Below are 22,387 nucleotides of genomic sequence, written 5' to 3'. Positions count from 1 at the left end.
AATTCGTAGGAGGTGGGAGGGGGGTTCAAAGTCATATTATGCCCGTGCATTATGCAGTATGCAGGATTAGCAGCATCAAAGGGAGGGAGTAGGGTTAGCAGTAATAGAGGGAAGGAATTTTTTAATAGTAAGGGGCTGCAGCAGCTAAACCACCATGTAAAAAACTAAAATATAAACTACATCAGTATCATCAATATACTAAACCATTTCGGATCTTAACTGATTGTGTTCACGTTTACGGTGACTTTCAGACCGCAGTCCATTCACTGGCATGACTATATATCTTGTATTCTCCGCAGGGAATGGATTCTTTGCTCCGCTGCAAGTCTCCTACTACCACTCTTCCATTGACATATTTCGTTGCTTCCTCTTAGTATCTTTCACTCGACGGTCAATGGTATAGTGTATAGCAGATTGTATAATAATAAATAGTATAAAATTTAATGTTTAATACAATGTATAAGGCAATATATAGTATCGTAATTGTATAGTGAATATACAGCAGTGTGATATACAGTAGGGTGGATAGAATAAACATAGTGTAATATTACACTATGTATTATTCTAAGGTATAGGGTGGTGTATAGTAATACAGTATATCATTTAATGTTGGGTTTGTCTATGGCAGCATATAGTACGGGATAGACCCGTGTGATGTAAGGAAAAAAAGTTTAGCTGGAAGCATATTATATTTTTTGCGACATAGAATTGTAATGTATTACTTACTGTTAGTAGCTCAGCTTATTGGAGAGTATATTTAGTATACTGATGATACTATGTAGTTTATACTTTCGTTTTTTACGTGGTTGTTTAGTCACTGCAGCTACATACTATTAACATTCCTTCCCTTTATTAATGCTACCCCTATATCCCCTCCCTTTGATGCTGCTAATCCTGCATAATGCACGGGCATAATATGACTTTGAAACCTCCCCGCCCACCTCCTATGCATTTCAAAAGTAGTACTAATCACATACCTGCATTTCCCATAAATATGCAAATTTCCTCTTGATATGCAAATTATTTTATCAAGGCGCCCTTCCCCCCTTCAAACCCAGCTTAAATATACGCTCCAAGCGTGGTGGTGTTTCATTCAGACGCTGTCTCCCGGACAGACCTGGTCTTCACCTGAGGACGGCTGCTTGCGTTGTGGCCGAAACGTCGTGATAATTATTTTATTATGTTTATTTTTATTATTTTATTACCTCCATTCTACGTGACTTTACCGAAAGAACCAAGAAGATACTAAATATACTCTCCAATAAGCTGAGCTACTAACAGTAAGTCATACATTATAATTCTATGTCGCAAAAATATAATATGCCTCCAGCTAAACTTTTTTCTCTTACAACACACGGGTCTACCCCGTACTATATACTGCCATAGACAAACCCAACATTAAATTATATACTGCATTACTATACACCACCCTATACCTTAGACTATACATTGTAATATTACACTATGTATGATTCTACCCACCCTACTAACATTACACTTTTATGCTATTTATTATTATACAATCTGCTATACACTCTAACATTGACCGTCGCGTGAAAGGTACTAAGAGGAAGCAACGAAATATGTCAATGGGAGAGTGGTGGTAGGAGACTTGCAGCGGAGCAAAGAATCCATTCCCTGCGGAGAATAAAATATATATAGTCAATGCCAGTGAGTGGACTGCGGTCTGAAAGTCACCGTAAACGTGAACCCCCTGTTCCTCTAGATTCTCTAGTTTCCTCCCAAAGCTAAAAAACAATGCAACTGGTATTGGCCAAACCACATGCCAATGCTGAAATGTACATTGCTTACAAATTATTCAATTGGCATTACAGCAACATTGCCCCCTAACTGCAAAACTTGGCAGGACCCTCTTCGAAAAACAGGCTTGAGACTCAATGAGGCCTTCCTGGGCAAACAAAGATAAACAAATCAAACAAGGCGTGCCCTCCGTATCAACTGGCAGTGCTCTCTTCGTTTGGATGACCTCTGCTTTGTGGAATTCCCACTTTGCTCGTGCGAACACAAAATTCGGATCTGGATCTCAAGTCGTTTTGAGTTCACGAGGCTACATGGGAAGCCAAGCGATCTGGGAACAAATCCTGCACCTTGACCTCTCCGCCCATGTGAGCACCCACGTTGAGAGTGGCAGCTAGAGTTTTGAACATTTTTCATCGCGTGGCGCTTTCAGACGTGCTCCTGCGACCGTAAGGAACGCTCTTCCTTCCGATTTTAGAAAGCCACTGGAGCTATGCACTTTTAAATCAATATTTTTAAAAATATATTTTAAAAAATATTTTTGTGTTGTCCTTCCGCTGCACCTCCGATTAGCACTGTTGGCTACATACAGTGCAAAAGAAGGTCAACATAAATACAGGCCCTAAAATGATTTCTGAATAATAATCGGTTTAAATCGCAAGAGAGAACCAAATGTGGAGAGCGCCACTGACATGCAGGAAAAGCTGGATTAGGTTGGAATGAGAGTCGGTCATGCCGATGGGTTCTCCGTCTTTGCAAGCACAGACAAGTGTCGTCATCTGTTGCAGCAAATAAATGGCTCTTCAATCACTCACAGTTGCCAATTCATCCCATGTTTTAGGAATGAGCCGAAGACCCCTATCAGTCAGAATACTAAGAAGGCGTGAGCCTGGATCGTGCTTGCCTGGACAACCGCCACGCACGACAGGCGTTGTAGGCCGCGGGATCACACGTGGCCAGCAGAGGGCAGGGCAGAAAAAAACCCACTGATGTGCTGTACTTTCCCCTCCCTACCTTCGCTGACCAGGGTCGGGAAGTATGGTCAAATGAGACCCAAGACCCGCCCATTGTGGTGAGGCAGCTTATCTAGTATTGGAGCGACGACAGGGCGGGGCGTGTGGAGTGAGAGGTCCCACACGAGGGCGGGCGAGCGGTTGTGAGCACCGCGGGGATGCGTGCCCCCGCCCCCCCAGTATCGACGACGCGCCGTGCTCCCGGCGGCGGAGGGCGCACGTTGCGTGCGTGCGCACATGTGCCGGCGCTGCTCCCCCTTCCCCCTCTCCCGGCGGCCAGACGAGTGGAAACTGCCTGGACAAACGCCAGGCCTCACTGCCCATTCCACGGCCGCATACTTCCTCCCGCTCTCACCGACACTCAATGGAAAATCTTACCGCAAGCTTTAACTGGATCTTTTTTATATATACAAGGGAATTGGGACGACGGGGGGGGGGTTGGAACTGTGGCACAATAAAGGGGACTTCGATGTTGGCGAGGGGCTTGCGTGGGAGCTGGAAATGCTGTGGAAGAAACCTTGGGGTGGTTTTTGTTCGCCCTGTACGCTTAATTTTTCTGCATTCCTTACAAAGGCAATATTTGTCTTCTCGTCGCGCATATTTGTGGTTTGGTGTAATAAAACCGCCGGTGCCAGTTGCAAACATGTGTTATTTTAAGTCAAATGAAACCAAATTAAACCTAAAAAAGGGGGCCATGTGTTTGTGGTTATAGGGCTGCAGCGCTGGACCTCGCTGGCAGCAGATAGGACGCGCGATGCAACGATACAGAGCGAGCCGTGCCCGCCCGCTTATCACGGCGAAAAACGCCACCAGGGCACCACCGCCTCCTCCCACCATAAACGGAGCCACCCCCACCGCCACCCGCCTTCTTCCACCGCACAGCCAAAACGCACAAAAACAACATTCGCAAACATCCCGCAGCCAGCGCCAACTGCGCTGGGGCCCCTTGGCCGTTTTAATGATTTAACCATTGAAGCATGAAACGACAGCAAACATTTCGCCATTTTTTTTAAATAACGTTCGACTGCCCCTAAGATCCGACCGGCTGGCTTAGCGGAAGGTCGCGAGTTCAACATCCTGGACGGGGTTGACTCGGCCCATCATCCCTCAAGGGGTCGATAAAATTAGCAGCACCACTTTGTGGGAAAGTCAGTACTGATTGTCCTACATATACCTCAGTGAGCTTTTTGCCTGGTAGGATGGGAATGGTTTAGTTTTATTTGTATGTGTTTGGGTGATTTGTTTACCTTTCTTGTACCTTGTACTACTATCGTGTTTTTGTATTGTTTGTTGTTGTAATGTTTTTACCCGCCCCTACTGGAATCTGTGAAAGAGAGCTTTATTGCCCATCGGATTTCTTCATTATAAAGAAATATTCTGATTCTGAGACGCACCCCTCCAACGCAGAAATGAGGATTGTCCACCACCGGATCAAGGCTGTAAATGCTGAGGCTATTGCTAGTGACATACGGACACTGTAAGCAGCAAAAGAGGAATGCGCCTTTTGTGCACACAAAACAAAAAGCGAAAGCCGCTATTGCAGGTGATGAGAGTCGCTGCTGCTCAGATGGCTGTTTGCCCAAAATAAAATTCAAAAAGTGCCACCAACAGCACATTAACAAAGACAACATGCTGCCAAAAGACTGGCTAAATTTACCACGAGGATTTGTGTGCTTATACAACACATCTCAAAGTCAAGGGTAATACATTACGTGTGAATAACACAATTAGAATGTATTTTTGTCGTGAACATTAATTAAGCCACCGAGGCAGCCATGTTATTTTAGGCCCGTCCCTGCAGGCCCGCGGCCTCTCTCGTGAGAGGGGCTGGATTTTCATCAGGGATGGCTGCAGCCCCAGGTCACATTCCAATCTCATGGAACTGCTGCAACCAACCTCCTGGCTGCCAACAACAATTACGGATTGTATTATTATTACAGCAGTGTTGACCATGGAGACACACACTCGAACTTGGAGGCAACACGTTTCTTACAACTCCCCAACAGGGTAACTAACTAAACGTACACTGGTTCTACTGCTAGGTGATAGCTACACGGTTAACTATGTGAGCAGCGGGTTAACTACACGAACGAGTCAGCCAGCACACACGCTGCCTGACCCACGATGCCGAGCGAAGACCGAAGACGTAGCACCCAGGGTTGATTCCACAGACGAGCCCCGATTGCTCTCGGGGCTTCCCCTTTATCCACCCCAAGCGCGGCCTCGCCCCGCCTTCGGCCACGCCCCCTTCTGGATCTTGCCAGAAGGCTCTCGGCTCCACGTCACGTGTCCCTCAAGTCCCCTTCGGCCCCCTCGCTACCCTGTCTCGGTCACGTGCCCTTTCGGGTTCACACGGAGTAGCACGTCCTCATTTGCTCTCCTCCACCCCTCACCAGAACCATGCCCCCTATGGCCAGCTTCCATGTCAACCAATGGTCTGGTGGCAGAGAGGACTCCCGACGTGTCTGCACTCCTGCGACAGTAGCTGGCGCTAAGCACCATAGTGACACCAACAAAGTCACTACACTACTACACTCGTTAAACCAAGACAGCCTCACTGAATCTCAAGGCTCATTTTCAGGAGAGGGCAGGGGGGGCAATGTTATTGTCAGTTCTTGTGCGAGTTATTTCAATTGAGTAATTTTTTTCAGTATTGGGAATGTTTGGCCAACGCCAGATGGGAGGAAACCACAAATAACCTGCAGTCAGGAATATAACCCAGCCTTCCTCTGCTGTGAGGCACAAGCAATACCTTGTTCCACCCTGCCGCTCAATGATAACCATGGCTACGAAACTCACATAGTAGCCAAACTGAGAGAGCCATGTGCACATGTAACTCCAGTCAATAGCAATCCACCGGCATTGCCGCGGCCGGGCGCTGTTGACATGTGAAGAGCAGGGGGGGGGTGCGTGCACTGAGGGTCGATTGAGGACAGGGGGCTCTCTGAGTGGGGGGGATGCTCATGAGAAAACTCGTCTCCCAGTGCTTGAACAGCCGCCAGATCACGACGGCTCACGCGAGAACTCGTAATGGCTCGTTCATGCTCGTGCAACATTCCGTAGCTATCTCTCTCTCTCTTCGCTACGATTGTGTACAAATTATTGTAATGCACTGACTAAAACGAGCTTTACAGAGGGCTGGCAGGGTAATGCAGTGGTAAACACTCGTGTCTCACAGCAAGGCGGTCCTGCGTTGGAGTCTCAACTTGGGTGCTTTTCTACGTGGAGTTTGTATGTTTTCCCACTGTACTGCATGTGTCTCCTGCAGCTTCCTCCCATAGCTAAGAAACCATACAAATGCAATTGGCATTGACCAAACATTCCAAAGCTCAAAAATTACACTGCCAATTACTCAATTGGGATTACGCACAGCAGCAACATTGTCCTCTCTACTGCGCAAACTTGGCAGGTCCCTCCTGAAAAGGAGTTTTGAGACTCAGAGATGCTTTCCTGTAAAAACAAGCAGAATAATAAGATTGTGATTAAGAAACCTTGAGATGCAAATGTCCCACGAGTCTGCTCTTCAATTCTACTGTGCAACCACTCACACCATCACCCCACACACTAATGCACTTTGGAAGGCATCCAATTAGATAAATAAGAGTTCTGCATATATGGGCAAGAAGCGTCAAATCCCAATTTAGGGGTCTTAAGTGAGCTAAATGTACGTATGTTGAACTTCTTTCGCAGCGTACGTAGCCAGCCATGCCAATCGGAGGTGCGATGACTCTAGATTGTTAAGAACAGTTTGTTTAAATTCCGGTTTACAGATCATCTACAACCCTCGGATGAATTGCGATTATTAGCCGTGGTGAGAGTTCTCCAGCGCACACCCCATCTCGTGGTGCCGCGACATCACACGGCGGTCATAATGCCTGCAACGTGTGACCACTGATGTGCGAGTGTTGTCGCTTGGACTCTCATCTACCGTTTGCCTCCTCCTCTCATTCATCTGTATCTCCATGTGTATCAGTGAGTCACATCCTCTCTTGTCGGACCACTGCAAAAATGGGTTTTACAACCCAGTGATCCACCAATACTCGCTGCCTAAACAATGGTGGACTACAGACAGACACGTGCCGCAGCGTGGACACCACCGCCCGCGGGCCTAGAAGTACTCCAAGGAGGCTGTTTACTTCCGGTTTCAATTTTGCACATACAGTATTTGCACAATTGTACATGTACTGTATTTGGACCATTGTACACATACTTTATTTATGCTCGACAAAACAATAATGTAGGCTCAATTGAGTTTGTGAAGGTCTGGGTCTAGGTGATGATGGTGGTAGCCATAGCGATTCCAATCCAGGAATCAGCCACCATGATTACTGGCACAGTACCTGTCCGTGGTCTATATGTAGTTGATGAAAAGATAACCACCAAACTACACTTTCGCCATTGACGTGTGTATTGTACGTCATGAGACAATTACAACGACCGTGTGTTACACACCTGTCTGCTGCTGCACTGCCCACGAGGTGGGCGGCCGGTGAAGGATCTCAAAGTGGTTGGCGGGCTCGGAGGGCCTGGCCAGCCAGCCGCATCGTGACTCCCACTTCATGCTCCACCCAAGCCTTGGCCAATCCAACCCATTACACTGGTGCAGCCTTATCCAGAGTCTGGGCAAGCAAAAGTAGAATCCGTCCCTGATGAATTTCCAATTTTGGAATGGGCCGGCTTATGCAAAATCAGCTGGTAAAACCATTGACATTGAGAGTGAATAGTCATTCACAATCCGGGCTCCTTCCTGCTTCAGGTATCGTGCCCACGCCATCCCAGCACTGCCCCAATGAGCCTCAATACAAATTTGTGAAGAAATCACTCTAATTTGTTTTTAGGGTCGTGGTTTACGAAAGGTGCCATCATGCATGGAAAGCCGTGCCTGTGAGACGGTGTTGCTCTGCGCAACGTGGACGGAACCACTTGTCCGCAGGCTACGCATCCCTAGAGACCCCGTGTGATCAACAGCTGTGACGGGATGGGCCGTGCGAGAGCGAGGGCCATGTCCGGAGACTACCGTTGCTCGCAGCCACATGCAGCGTCCGGCGCAGCTCTCACCGCAACATTCCCGAAGAGCGAAGGACAAAGCCATGGTCAATCCACTGCTGGATTATGCCTCCCAAAGCAGCTCCCATGTCTCACAATTCTGCAATGCAACAGTCCATCCAGCACCTGCGGTACAAACTTATTTTGTCACTCCATCTCCTCTGTCGACATCCTTTTGGATGCGTTCCATACATGGGCTGCCACTCCATTATTATTCTTGATCTTCGGCCATTGTCGGCTTTAGCTGTGTCCTGCCCAGGGCCCACTCACTTTCCTTCATAGTGTGGATGACGTTGCTAACCTGCGTATATTCTCCAGTCTACTCCTTCCGGGCTAGGTCAAGTCAAATTTGTTTTCCTAACTGGGTGAAAATTCGAGACCAGGATAGGAGTCTCATCTGCAAAAGTGACCTGAATAACCAAACTGACAAAACGCAACGCAAAATAAAGTACTGCTCAACGGTATCTGCTTCTGCGAGCCGTTCCCTAGCATAAGAGGTCACATTGTCTATGCAAGCGATTCTAAGGGCTCGCCGACATCTCATTGGATCAACTGCGATCATATTTTTAAAGCACTTAAGCAACAGTATCTCCTCCCATGAACAAGTTGCTTGTGAAGAATGCACCAAGGATGCAGAGGCTTTGGCCGCTGCTGTCTGCAGAGTTGAGCATGGAACTGGGTCCCTCAAACCTAACGACAACTATCTTAATTTGGAGCTTTCGTGACTGCAGGAATTATTCTTTGGTTCTTTCGGTTAAGTCACGTCTAAAAATAAAATAATAAATTAAAATAATAGCGACGTTTCGATTGCAACACAAGCAATCATCATCAGGCATAAAAGAAATAGCAATAAAAATCTAACTAGAAAACTATAGACAGACATAAGCAGACAGACATCACAAGGACACACAGAGAGAGGACACATATCGGCACAGAGGGGTCGTTTCTGTGACGGTCCCTTAAATATAGAGAGGGGGGGCGGGGACGGAGAGAGGGAGGGGGCAGAGAAAATTAGCATATCAATGAGTGTACGGCAACGTGTTGCTGCTGCGCAAGTAAGATGACGACGTGGCACGGCACACAAGCTTGAAAATTAGGAGAAAGGCACACTAAAATTAAATAACCTCGCAAAATATCGAAATGTGATGTAATACAACAACTGCATGTGATGGAAATAAACATCATTTCGTTATCCTCTGAAACTCCTGTTTTCCATGATCCGCTTATCTGTAAACTAGCGGGAAGTACCCGGCGTTGCCCGGATGAAAAATATATTTTAAACTTCTAAAAACTTAAAAACATAACATACACAATTGAAAATAAAACTTTGATCATTACCTCATTAATTAAAATAAAACCCAACGTGCGGTGGAAAAAAAACTTACGCTCGCGCGCCAAGATTCGATTCTTTAAATCGCGCAAAGGAATCGAAGGTTGGAGATTTCCATAGAATTGGCCTATTCCCGTTTAATCGATACCACAAACGCTCACCAGCTTTCGATTCTCGCCAGTCCTGTATGCGGGTTGACGCCACACACTTCATGGTCATTTCCCCCCCCCTGCCCAAAATACAAAAGTCTATTTTTATACTTTTTGCATTGTGTACAGTCTGGAAGCTACCCACATGCCAAATTTCAAGTTTGTTGCATGTCGGGAAGTATGCTAAACATTTTGAACAGACACATAATCACAAATTTCCCTTTTATATATACAGAGATGACCAAAAGGGCTGGATGGAAGTGCAATGTTTGGAGTTCGCCGCGGACTTCCACACGCGGGGATGGAGAGCAGCAGAATGTATTTTTCCGTGCCGGCATCGAGGGAGCCCCAAGTCACGCGGCGGCGTGCGCTCCCCCATGGGGCTCCCCACGGTGACGACACGGAACACACGCACGGGGACCCACAGCAGCATCACTCCAGCTTCACTCCGGCACTGCGTGTGACACCGCTCAACACACTCGCCCTCCTCGACAGCTTTCGCAACGGCGCCACGCGCCACTACAGCGTGACACGCACAACCACACACACAACACGTGTGCGACTCGAGGAGAGGGGAGCCCCAGCATGAGCTGAGGAAATGCCGCACTATTGGACCATCGACACCTCACGGTGGCTGCCACTCTCGTGTGACACCACGCTACCGTGCCATCGTGCCACACCGCCACCATGCCACCATACAACTCCACCACCACGCCGCAACTACACCACCCCCATGCCACTGCGTGACCGTGTCACTGGGCAGCTGCACCGACACTGCACCGCCACTGTGCCATTGCACCACTGCCCCACTCCGAAGCATTGGGAGATTTTCTGTAAGACCTTTCAGAGAAAACGTCCCCCCCTCTTTAGCGCCGCCTCCACGTTGCCACAGAGAAACTCACGACGCTTTGCGAGTGCAAAGACTTCAGCAAATGCCAACACTTCACGCATTGGCCGTGACCGACGGAAAGAGGCAGAAGCAACAGAGCTGTGAAGAGGTGGCGAGAGCAACTCAGAGCGCGTGTTGGGAGGTCGGTGCTCTCACAAATAGGTGATTCTGCAGTATTTTAAGCGCACAATCCACACTTACAAAATACATTTCATTGAAACACGTAAACTCTTATCCATTACAACCTTGATTGCGCTGTTTGTTACTGGCCCCTTGATGTTCTGGGCCTGCGTTTCACGACTCACAGTTTTGATTATTTTATGATCTGCAAAATATTGTGAGCATTACCAATAATATTCTAATTATTACAAACAATGTATTTAACAATACAGTCCGCTACTGTTACAAATACTATGGGGCAGCGTGCTGCCACAACTTGGTAAATTATGCAACAGGGCTCACCCCGAGCCAGCCGCAGCGCGTTCTGAGCCAGCCTGGGCTCACGTTAGGACCCAGGTACTCTGCACACACGCCCATCTCGTGATATGGAAACGTGCAGTGCCACGCCGGGGGATCGTCGCGTGTTGGGTTGTTGAGCACAAACGCCCAAAACATCAAGTGGCCAGTGACAACGCATGATCGAAGTCAAAATGAATAATAGTGTAAAGCGTTTCTTAAATTGAGAAAGGTTATTACTGTGAGAGCTTGGGCAAATAAGATGATGGGAGGAGGGAATTCCCAAGTGGAGCAGTGCAAGCGAATAAGGAGAGAGAGAATTGGGGTGACCTGCAGTGTGGTGAGTGGGTGTGTGAGTGGGTGGCTGAATGAATGAATGAGTGGATTTTAGTGAGTGAGTGTGTTGATGTGACCCGCAGCATGGTGGTAGAATGCCATGTGCTGAATGAGACGAAACGGTGAGTGTCTGGCAGATTGAGTCCTCCACGTGGTTGGAGTAAAGTTCACCGGAACAAGAGCCATGGTAGTAGTGATAGAATAATTATAAGGAGGTGGTGAGCGGAGTGCTGGATCATCAATCCACCTGATGCACAGATCCCTTCGCAGCATCTCTGAACGCGAATGCACACCGTGGGCGGGGGAGCGTCGTGGACACCCGCCTATCACAGCAATTGACGCAGAGATGACGCTGCGCAGACATCGCATGAAGGCCACGAAAGCTGCGCCTACATTAAGCATGACTTATGCAGGGGCCGAGATTCACGAGCATGACGAGAATCAGCCTCCGATGCCGCCAAACGCGTGCCAGTGTGACACCAGCACCGACAATGCCACGCTCATCTTATCCATGAAAACTCCACATTACTGTGGCAGCAATTATTCCGTCCAAAGGACAATTTTTTCCCGATGCCTTCCGATGAAGACGAATCTACTATGGCCAGGAATTGAACTCACAAACTCAATGTGAGGAGTGTCCATGCCATACCAAAATTAGATTTGTCACAAACGCACTCTAGCACTGCAGACAGATCCTTGCATGCAGGGTGAGATCCGGTGAGAGGAGGATGCTGGGATTTTCCTCGCTTTACTTTTTTAATCTCTGGGACTGCTCTTTTAGCTGGCACTCACAATAGGGGGGGGGGGGGTTGACGTTTATCCACTCCCCTCCCACCCCGGATAGAAGACATTGAGAGTTAACATTAACAGCCAGGCTGAGCCTGCTCGAGAGCAGCGGGAGCCATGCGGTTGGGCTGCGAGGTGGTCAGGAGAAGGCAGCACAGCCGTGGATTCTTGTGCGCACCTTCGCGTGTCTCCCCTTCCAATGCATGGGGGGTTTTATCTGGGTTCTCCGGTCTCAACCCCCCCCCACCCACGTTCTCCTCCCATGAGAAGCCAAACTCTCATCACTGGAACCGACCAAACATCTCAATGCAGCAGAACCTTTCTGGAAAAGAGTCGTGAGACTTAATGATGCTTCACAAGGTGCACGTCGCACGTGTGGACGATGTCACCGTCAAGTGCTCTGTTGTGATGATGTTAAGATTTATTTTCAAACTGTCACTGGATGAAGGCTTCTTCATGCCATGTTCATCATGGGGATTGTTCGACCATACTTCACCACGCTTGTCAGCGGGTTGAAGAAATCCTTCTATTTTATCCCCCAGTGGAGGTTTGACAGATCGCACCTGGTCCCCGTATGAATTTTCTCTCAGTTCTCTGGTTTATTCCCACATACAGCAACAGCAAAAACAACACCCATTCACGATCTGGCCAAATATCGCAATTTAAGACGCTGTTTGAAAAATAGTCCCCAAGAGCCCCAGTGAGGCCACCGGGGCTCTCGCCAAAAAAAGGACTCGTGTCATTTCCGAAGCCGGTATGCACAGCAAATGATGCGTGGCACCATAAACAACGTGGAGTGAACCACGGTGCTGTTTGAATGCCATCTGCTGCCACGTGGCACAGCGCGCTGCGGGGCAAGTGGCAGGCGACGGCCCCACATCATCGGCCTTCTCCGAGCGGCGTTAGCTCCGCGGAGGCTTCTCGTCGAGCAGCGCCGCACGGCATAACCGATCCCCGTGTTGTCACGCGCCAGGGCCGTGTCATGGCTGCGACGGCGGGGGGGCCCCGAAAGCCGAGCTGGGGGCAGCACGGGGAGGGCGGGGGTGGGCGAGAGTCCTCTCTGACCGTGCGCCATCGGCAGAGCCTCCGGCGAGGGCGTGTGGGTGGAAAGTGTGCCCGGCCGCGGCAGCACCGCCGTGAGCCGCGCGATCGCTCTCTCGTGCATTATGCCAGTGGGAACAGGAGACGTCCAAAGGCTGACCTAGGCCTCCCCACAGGTCGACGGAGCCTAAATCGAGCACTTGACAGTGTGATGACACTACGACATGGGGACTCAGGAAACAAAAGCACTCCGGGCCGCCCCAGACCTTTTATAAGTTTTGCTTTTTCCATAGTTTTGCCCGGATTGTGCCGTCACGTCACTCGGACTTTTTGCAGAGCAATGCATCTCGTCTCACACAGAAGCGGATAACACGGAGCTATCTCCGAGATCCCTTCAAGTATGTATTCATGTATGTTGAACTACTTTCGCACCGTACCTAGCCAACCATGCTAATCGGTTGGCGACCGGGAAAGACCACAAACTAAACACAAAAAGCAGTTCTAAACAAATGAACTTTGGTCCACACAGTAGGGGGCAGCACTTTCCCCGCCCGCCCTGCCGACCCAGTCACATTCATTGCATGACCGTCAAACCGACATGATGGTTGTTATTCAGAATTGGTGACCGGGCCGAGACCATCAACTCACTGCACTTGAGGACCCAGTATAATCACAGGCGGTGGCTGAAAACCTGGTTCGGAACCCAGGGTCTCAGCGGTGCCAGCTCCACGCTCCAACCTCAGAGCCACCCGGCTGCCTTCGCCAGCCACACGTGCGCTATGCCAAGTGCCAACCTCAACGCTCACAGTGCATGCCCTAATCCTCTACAAGTGCTGACGACAACGCGAAGCATTTGAGATGATCATCTTGAGATTCTAAGCAATCGAGAACGCTCCGTTACATTCTCATTCACAACAAGATGTGGGTGCCAACATAAATGTGGAAAATAAGCTTCATTGTGTCCCTTTGTGTCCCTGTGTGTCCCTGTGTATTCCTGTGTGCCCTTGTGTGTCAGTGTATTCATGTATGTCACTGTGTGTCACCACGTGTTGCTGTGTATCGCTGTGTATCGCTGTGTATTGCTGTGTATCGCTGCGCGTCCTTGCAATTTGTGAAGGTCGTTTGATTCCACTTAAGTGAATAAGTCATGTTCCTGAACACTCCATTACACACGTAGGCTTTCGCGACCAATATCACCCATAATACAGGTTTTTTTGGGTTAGATCACATAAATATATAAATGTGTCATTAAACCCGCCACCACCCGACACAACCAATTAGTAAGGTTTTTAAAGTAAACAGAACATGCCAATTCATTACTAGTACATCACACCGGTGTGGCTTGGCTCTCCAACACTCAGCGGCAAGGGAGAGAGACAGTGGGGTGAGGACGTGCGCTTACTCTTGTGGCGGACGTCTGTGGGCGGCAGTGGTGGCCGTCGATTGGGAGGCAGTCAGTCACGAGGCCCCAAAGTGGCAGTGCGAGGCGCAGCACAGCAAGGCCTGCAGAGGCAGCAAGCAAAGCGGCACACGTGGTCACTCAAAGGCTCACAGTCAGCACAACCTCCACACGGTCACCTCCACACAGTCTCAACCCTTACACACACAGTCCCAACCCTCACCCACACACAGTCATGATATAAAGGAGCAGGACATACAGGCTATCGGACTAAACTTACATGTAATTTTGTGGGATTTCATTCTGCACCCTGTGACTCATCATGGACCTATTACCCCCCTCGTTTGGGATAGAGTAGTGGGAGCTGCCACTCTCCTCAAAAGGTGGGGGTGGTGGTGACGGTGACAGTGAACCCAGGTAAGCAGCAGGGAGGAGTGAATCCTAACCACACGGCTGGGAACTCCTTGATGTATAACTTTTTTTTGGAAAATTACATTGCAGCATTATGATTAGATCATATTCAATTGACTCAAACGAGCCTATTCCAGAGGCATTGGGGTACTGGCTGCTAGATTGTCCTCTGGACAACTGCCATTTGGCAGAGCCAAGTGAATGATTGCACGGGCCATGGGAGAGGTCTGCAGACGCCGGGCAAGTCTGGTTGTACGGCCGGCGGTGCTCTCAAGATGCGCCACACTGACGTGGCCGCAGCTCGCATCCCCCATTCCCCTCCACGCTTGGCTCGGGCCACGTTCCCTCAGCATAATTTCCCCCAACAAGGCACGGCACCGAAGAGTCTATAGAGGCGGAAGCTGGCTTCCTCCTTCCCAGCTCACAGACTCGGCACTGAACGAGCCACTGCGCTCGAGCTACACACACGGGAGGTGTATGGGTTGTTGTACAAGTCTGAGGGTCTCTATGTTCGTCTGTGGGTCGCTGTGTGAGTCTACCTGAGTCTAATAGTGACTGCAGCGAAGCGTGATCCGCCGCCCGTCACACAGCCAGTCACACGCACGCTCGGTGCCAATGGAATCCATCTGGCGACTGCAGACGTCATCCGGTGGCTTCTCAAAACCCACAAGCACTATGTGCATTGGATGTCGCTCTTCAAACACCTTACGAGAGAACGAGAAGTACCGCAGAGGGTCAAACGTCCACGAGTGAACGAGATGGATGTGGATCCAACTCAAGTACCGTCCACTCGCACTTTCACACAACTGTCACGCCGCTGACAGAGGAGGACTTACCGAGCGGGGAAAATATCCAGGATAGATACTACGGTGTTCCCTGCGACTACAGTATTCACTGAAGGGAGAATGTATTTATAACGGATATCATTAATCAGAGACATTACTAAACGACCGCATTTAAAACACGGCACGATTTCCATTTGGTGAATACAGAAACAAATCCCCAATGCAATGTTTAAACATACCGTGCGTGTTGTGCCACACCGATCGCGCCCAAGCCGCACTGGCAAATCACCAACAGATGTCTCCGAACACCCCCTGCGATCCTCGCGAACGCGGTGCCAATACGCGCAGAGAAATCTCACTCAGCCAGTACCTCCTAAAGCAAGGAGATGGCCACTGAATGGGGCTGCTCAGCCCCCAGCCCCAGGCGCTGAGTGGAATGGGAGCGGGGGGGGTACTTAGTGCCATCAGTATTATTGCCAAAGCCAATGTCTTTTATTCAACACGTTCACAATGGATTGACTTCATTCTGATTGTTCGTCTGATGTCCACGCTTTCTTACCACCACCGCCACGCTTGCAATGCCAATCGCGACCGTGTGTGTGTGTACACGTGTTTAAGGAAGTATTGAAGGCAATCCAGAGTCTGAGACCAGGAAAGACACCGGGCAGAGACGATCTGCTAAGCGAAATGCTGAGGGGTGGTGTTTGTGCACAGACTACCCTACATGACATCATAATAACAGTCTGGGGGACCGCACAGACTAACAACTACAGGGGCATCTCACTCCTCAGTGTGCCAGGAAAGGTCCTGGCAAGGATTTTTCAACATCGCCTTGCCAGGCAAGCTGAGGAAAGGCTTGCGGAGCCCCATTGTGGTTTCAGGAAAGGGCGGTCCTGCACAGATACCATATTTTCTGTCCGTCTGCTACAGCAGAGGTATAGGGAATTCCAACAAGACCTACATCTCTACTTTATTGACCTGGTCAAGGCCTATGATGCCATCAATAGGCCTGGGCTCTGGGTTGTTCTTCGTGCTTTCGGAGTTCCTGACTCTCTGCTCACGATGATTAAGAACCTTCATGATGGTGAGCGGGCCCGGGTAAAAACTACGTGGCCGGGAGTCGGAGCCATTCCCTGTTCAAATTGGGGTGCGACAGGGATGTCCTCTGGCTCCAACATTATTTAACATCTATTTCAGCCATGTAGGTCGTAAAGCCTTCAATGGCTGTACCAAAGGAATTTCTATCTGGTACAGATACAATGGGAGGCTGATCGATGCTCGGGTGCGATCAAGGGATGGCTCGCTATTGGTCAACCATGTTATGTTTGCCGATGATCTGGTAATTGCTGCTCACTCAGAGGAGGAGTTGGAGGCACTGCTGATGAACCTGGAGCGTGCTACTTAGAAGTGGGGTCTTACCATCAGCCTCACCAAAACTAAGCACCTGCCTGGGTATTTTGTTCCACCAGACACTCCACCCCCACATCTCCCAATTGGTGATGTGGCAGTTGTGGAGAGATTGGAGAGTTTCCCATACCTGGGCAGTGTGCTCATGACTAGCAGAGGTCTTACTCCGAATCAGTCGAGCGGCTTTATCTTTTTATCGGTTGCGTAATTCTGTGTGGAACCTACGTGGTCCCTTCTCTATGCTTGCGAAACGTAGGCCCCCCTAGTGGAACATCTTTGCCGGTTGGAAACATTTAGGCTGGCCTGCCTACGATCCATCCAGGGTTTAACCAGGCTGGATTGTGTGAGCTCAAAAATCCTTGAAAGATCTGGACAGGGTCCCATCGGTGTGCTCCTCCGGCAGGCAAGGCTGTGTTGGCTGGGTCATGTCGCCCATACGCCCAGCCACCGCATGCCTACAGCTTTTGTTCGGCCAGATAGAGGAGGCCTAAACGAGCGCGGCATGGGCTAGAGAAGAGATGGAGTGATGTGATACAAGAGGATGTGGAGCTGAGTAGACTTGCCGATGACTGGTACCAGCTGTGTCAAGATCGGCCTCTGTGGAGCAGGCTCATGAAGGACGCTACTGGGCAGTTGGAGGCAATCCCCCTCTAACAAAAATGGAGGGCAGAGGATCGACGCTCTCAACAATGAGCGGAGTGCGGGGTGGCTCAAGCACAGCAAGTTGGCACAGTAGGGGGCACAGGTGGTGCATCGGCCATTCATCTCAGTCAGTCGACCCGTGGCACCTTAGTCTGCCCCGTGACCTCCTGCCAGCGGGCGTTCGACACTTCACGTGGCCTCAGCGTGCAAATAGCCTGGCACAAGCGCCTTGGTGACATCACCACCACTTAGTGGCGAATGGCGGTTGTTATTGTTGTATTTGCTGTGGGATTGCGGCCGTGTCTAGTTCGCGATATCGTAACACGGGGTGTACAATCAGTTTAGTTTTTACATACCAGCGGCACCATTCAAGCAAAACGCATTTCACATTTGGTAAGGAACCAGACAAACGGGAAGGGAGAAACCAGGCAGTGAGCCAAGGCCAACAATTTCCTAAGCTCTGCGGTCCTCCATGAATTAAGATGTTTTCAGTCAATGAATGAGTGTTTACAGATATTGGAGGAAACTAGGGCACCCAGATAAAAACCCACATGTGAGAGGTGACAACATTATATCCCATAACGAAGGAACACGTGGAAATGAGTCCACACATTGCTGCGCCGCCTCATCCTAGCTAGCCGGGGTATGGCACCTCTTTGACTACCCGCTGGAAGGAAATTCCTCGACATTTGTGCGGTGATCCACTGACCCTCGCTGCTGCCTGCACTGTGCTGGGTTGCCGGCCACGAGCAGCGCGGCCACCACCGTTTGGTGAGAAGCAACATTGGAAATGGTTGTCTCGCTGCATATGACTCCAGTAACTACTAGGTTCAGTTCACTGGTGGCAAGGGGTCTCTGAATATGGTCTGGACATCCCTTAAGCCCGCTCAAAACACAAGTGCCTCGTTTAAGAAAAGCGAGCAGGGCTTTGGCAGATGGTCAAGAATAATCGCCAAAGCAAGAAACACCCCCGAGAGGATGTCCATTTCGATTTAAAGCTTTCGTGACTGCAGGGATTCATATTCTTGGTTCTTTCGGTAAAGTCACGTAGAAGGGAAATAATAAAAATAAAACATAATAAAATGAAATTATCACGACGTTTCGGCCACAACGCAAGCAGCCGTCCTCAGGTGAAGACAGCTCTGTTTCTGTCTTTCCAACAGCTCTGTTTCTTCACCTGAGGACGGCTGCTTGCGCTGTGGCCGAAACGTCGTGAGAATTTCATTTTATCATGTTTTATTTTTATTATTTTATTATTTCCCTTCTACGCGACTTTACCGAAAGAACCAAGAATAGGATGTCCATTATGGAGGCAGAGCGATTAAATCGGCCCGTGCGCAGGTGCTGAGCGGATTGCGGCCTTTCAGGATCGTCAGACGGCAGTGGTTTGAGGAGGCCATCAGGTCACCTTCGACAAATGGGCAAACTTGACGAGATTCCATTTGCCTCTCGTCACAGAGAAACACTTCTGTTCACGATCAATAAAGCAGCAACGACTGGATATCTCCCCTGTACACGAATATAAGCACAACGTACACATTATTGATTATTCTCTCGCAAGGAGTCCTGTACAGACCCAGGTGGTTACTGATAGGCATTAACGGACGCAAGAAATGTGCATGCAGACGTCACACGACAGTGTTTATTACGGACTGCGGGGCTTGCCGGGAATGGCGGCTATCGATCGGGACTGAGCGAGTGATCACCGTTAATTGGACCCAGAAGCGCTGCAACCGCGGCAGACATCCGTCCATCACTCCGTATGTGTCGGCGGCACTCAAGACACAGAGCGGGGGTCATCCTCGGCTCATCGTGTGTCTCGGTAATTACAAACCTACTCCTGTATGGCTTATCTACGCACTGGGGGAATGCTGCCTGAGCATTCCATTTGCAGGGCAATCCCAATACGGGCAGTCCTCAACTTATAAACGTGATTCGCTCCTGAAGCCCGTTTGTAAGTTGGATGGTTTGTATGTTTGAACATAATAATGTACTGTATTTAAATGCCCAATACGGTCACTCTCACACACATATGTGCGTGCGCGTGCACACACATGCACAAACGCTCACTCCCAGCGCGAGGTCGACTCATTACATTTCACGGAGGATCGCTCCGCTTAACAAAATAGTCCCGCGGTTCAATTTGCAAGTGCGGGTTCGTGCTTTAAGTCAATGTTAAATATATATTCAATGAGAGCTGGTTCGTAAGTATGGGTGTTCGTAAGTTGAGGACTGCCTGTGTTCACAAAAAGAGTCAAACCGGGTTTTTCGAGTCCAGTGATTTTATGGTACTCAGCCCGGTCACCAACGACTTGAAAAGAGACTCATAGACTCACATAAAAAATATTATACTCATGTAGTGTTGTAAATAACAGATGAATAAACTCCTTAAGGCACACACTGGTTTATTGTTATTCTTTCGACACAGTCCCTACACACACGGAGGGATATACGGTTCCCTCACCCGTAGCCGAAGGAGGTACAGCCTCCGTACCTGGCGGACCTATACACGGGTCTGGCTGCTAGCCTAGGGAGGTACAGCCTCCGAACTGGCGGGAGCTATTCCCAGTCTACCCGCTACCCTAGCGTCCTCCGGCTGGGACCTAGGGGAGGCTAGCTTGACCCACCGCTGGCTCAGTGGGTCCCCTGACCACTGGTCGCGCAGAACCTTAGCTCTTAGAAGAGCTGGAAGGTTGGGGAGCTAGGGTCCTGCCTGCCAGGACCTATTCTCCCCTTGACCACTGGAACACTGAGTCTTAGCTCTTAGAAGAGCTGGAAGGCTTGGTCCAGGGTCCTATCTTCTTCAGCCCGGGATTCGGTCTTCGTGTGAGGAGAACTCGCGCGCGCTCCCCGCGCTTGCCCTTTTATACCCATTTGTAACTGTCTTTATCCAATCCCACGCTCCCTCGTGGACTCCTCTGATTGGTTCTTTACAATCCGTCGTTTCGATCCTCTTTTACCTTATCTGACCCCTGGCTGTTGGTCTGGTGGGAATCTGTGTTTACGATCCGGTCTCACCTGTCCCTGACCCCGGCCGTTGGTCCCAGAGCGGTAACTCTGCATTTCCCCTCTGATACATAGTGGCCCTGCAGGTTACCGAATAGAGTGTGTCTAGCACCTCTACACTCACATAGACTGAGTTATAATTAAACCGGGTTAAAACATGTGGCAAGGTGATGGTCTCAGCCCGGTCATCAATGACTGCACCAAAAATTCCATTACATTAAATCTGGTTCTGCACTTACATTTGGCTACCTTCCAGCTCTGAAAACTAAAAATATGAGTTTGCCAAGTGGCGAACATCACTCTCATGTCAGAGCGGGTAGGAACATGTTGCCCTCTACTATGTGGAACAAAGGTCGCACGAAGGAATCTCAGAAGTGGCTCGGTGATATCTGCTTCCACGGGCCATTCTATAGTACGAAGGGTCACACTGCTCTGCGAGACTTCTAAACGGATTCCTCGTCTTGTGACACTCACCGAGTTAAAATCGGGAATAAAAAATAAAGTATTTTGACAGTAATCCCAACGTCTGCGACTGGGGGAAAGTGGACGATGAAGTAAACAGTGTGGCGTGGATGTGACAATGGCCGGGTGGTTGCAGAGGTTCGTGGTTCGAGGCCCCGGCCGCCCTATTAATCGTGACTGCCACCACGAGACATCCGCTTCACAGAGGACACTGGCGTTGATCCCGCCACGTTGGTGAAACGGAGACGGCCACGGGCGCCGCCAGTCACGGTCCAGAAGTTTGCCGAATTCGAAAAAGTACTCGCATGCTTGCTTAATTTTGAAACTATTTTTAATCGTTGTTCCCTTGCAAAAAATCTCAGCAGGATCCTCCTGACATTGTAGAGTGCTGAGACTCGGTGAGGCTTTCCCATCTAAACAAATACGACAACAACAATGCATCGTTCTGCACGTAAATAACATCCCCGTGCGCTCGCTTCTGTCCCCACCGTGGCTCATGACGAGCGGATGACCCCCACCCCCAAGGGGCCGAGGAATGCGGCGCCGCCGCCGCTTGCCGCCCAACGGCAGCATCCACGGAACGGGAGTTTGAGCTGCGTCAGCGCCGCCAGCAGCAGCGCAGTAGGAATGTCGGCGTGGGGCGCGGGGGAGGGAGGGGACGGCGATGCACGGGGGGGGGGGACCACCAGAGACGACAACGACCGTAAATCCAGCGCTGTGAACACGCCGTGCTTCCTGGGCACAGTGACAACAAGGCTGGAAAGAGCGACCATCCTTTATTTACCCAGAAGAGCTGTCGAACAAGTCTCAAGGCTCATTTTCAAGAGGTATCTACTTTCTTCAATTCTTTTTTTAATACATGGGTGATGGACGTTCTGGAAAAAAGCCATGGATGAGAGGACGGCACTTTAAATGTATGACAAAAGCCAAGAATCTCTCTGCTGTCACTACATCAGAGTGAGTTCCTGCTCCAATGAGCTATGAAACACTGGCGCTCAACTCCTGTTTTCAGCCCTGATTCAGTGGTGGAAATTTCACGTTGCCACTGTACTGGTTTTGTATAGGCCACTTTGTATCCCTGAAACAGTGTCTGCCCCCATCAACCGATAACGCCTCCAAAGTCATGCTCCAGGCGTGAAGGCCACCACACCTGGTGCACTGTCAGGACAGTGATGCCACGTGACACATATAAAATGTTATTGTGTTTGCTATAAAATTTCTATATTAATTTCAATAACAATATAATTATTTATTTACCCAGGAAGCTACACTGGGCCTAACTATTTTTATAAAGGGTCCTGCATTGCATGTTTTCTATTACTATGTTTTCAGCCAATAATTGAGTCTTTGTACATGTGGGAGGAAACTGGAGAACCCACACAAAACTCTATCGCAGATGGAACTGATGGCGAGCCATGGCATGTCACCTCAATGCTCAACGGCAAAGGAAGTCTTGTAACATTCGTGTGAT

General features: G+C 49.5%; 1 protein-coding gene across 2 annotated transcripts in view; it reads right to left on the bottom strand.

Moving 5' to 3' along the window:
- HIVEP2 (HIVEP zinc finger 2) overlaps positions 1-22,387 on the bottom strand; it is a 165,472-nt gene that overhangs the window by 80,534 nt on the left and 62,551 nt on the right. The window contains exon 2 of one of the 2 annotated variants that reach the window (XM_078866219.1): positions 14,207-14,307. The exons of the other annotated variant lie outside the window; for it this stretch is intronic. The gene's annotated coding sequence lies outside the window, so the exon portion shown is untranslated. The remainder of the gene's footprint in view (positions 1-14,206; positions 14,308-22,387) is intronic. 2 annotated transcript variants of the gene reach the window in all.

This window comes from Lampetra fluviatilis, chromosome 22 (genome assembly GCF_964198595.1).
Source record: "Lampetra fluviatilis chromosome 22, kcLamFluv1.1, whole genome shotgun sequence".
NCBI lineage: Eukaryota > Metazoa > Chordata > Hyperoartia > Petromyzontiformes > Petromyzontidae > Lampetra > Lampetra fluviatilis.
Note: the sequence above shows the minus strand (reverse complement) of the source record. Positions and strands in the feature narration are given on the sequence as shown.